The sequence below is a fragment of the Chaetura pelagica genome, unplaced genomic scaffold, assembly GCF_000747805.2.
Source record: "Chaetura pelagica isolate M959 unplaced genomic scaffold, ChaPel_1.0 scaffold433, whole genome shotgun sequence".
NCBI classification, from domain to species: Eukaryota; Metazoa; Chordata; class Aves; order Apodiformes; family Apodidae; genus Chaetura; species Chaetura pelagica.
Window position 1 is genome coordinate 2,270,671 of NW_009952574.1, and position 314 is coordinate 2,270,984.

The following is a 314-nucleotide window of genomic DNA, read 5'->3' on the forward strand; positions in this document are numbered from 1 at the left end:
TGCGAGAAGCGCGGCCCGGCTCCCGGAGCGCTTCCAATGCCGCCTTCCTGAGGGTTTGGGGCCGCCCCCCCGCTTCCCGCCCGGTCTCCTGGGGGATGCAGCTTTAGTCCCGATACCGCCCGCTCGCCGTGAGGGAGCACGCAAGGGCTTTGCCGCTACAGTGATCGGGGATGGCCATTCCCGGTCTCAGAAACGTGTCAGGATAACAGAGGGGGGGACATAAAACCTGACGGGAGAGAGTGCGTGTCCAGATGGGTTTCTGTAAAATAGTCCTCCCAGGGGAGGGGGCAGCGACGGCCTAATTTTGGAAAGAG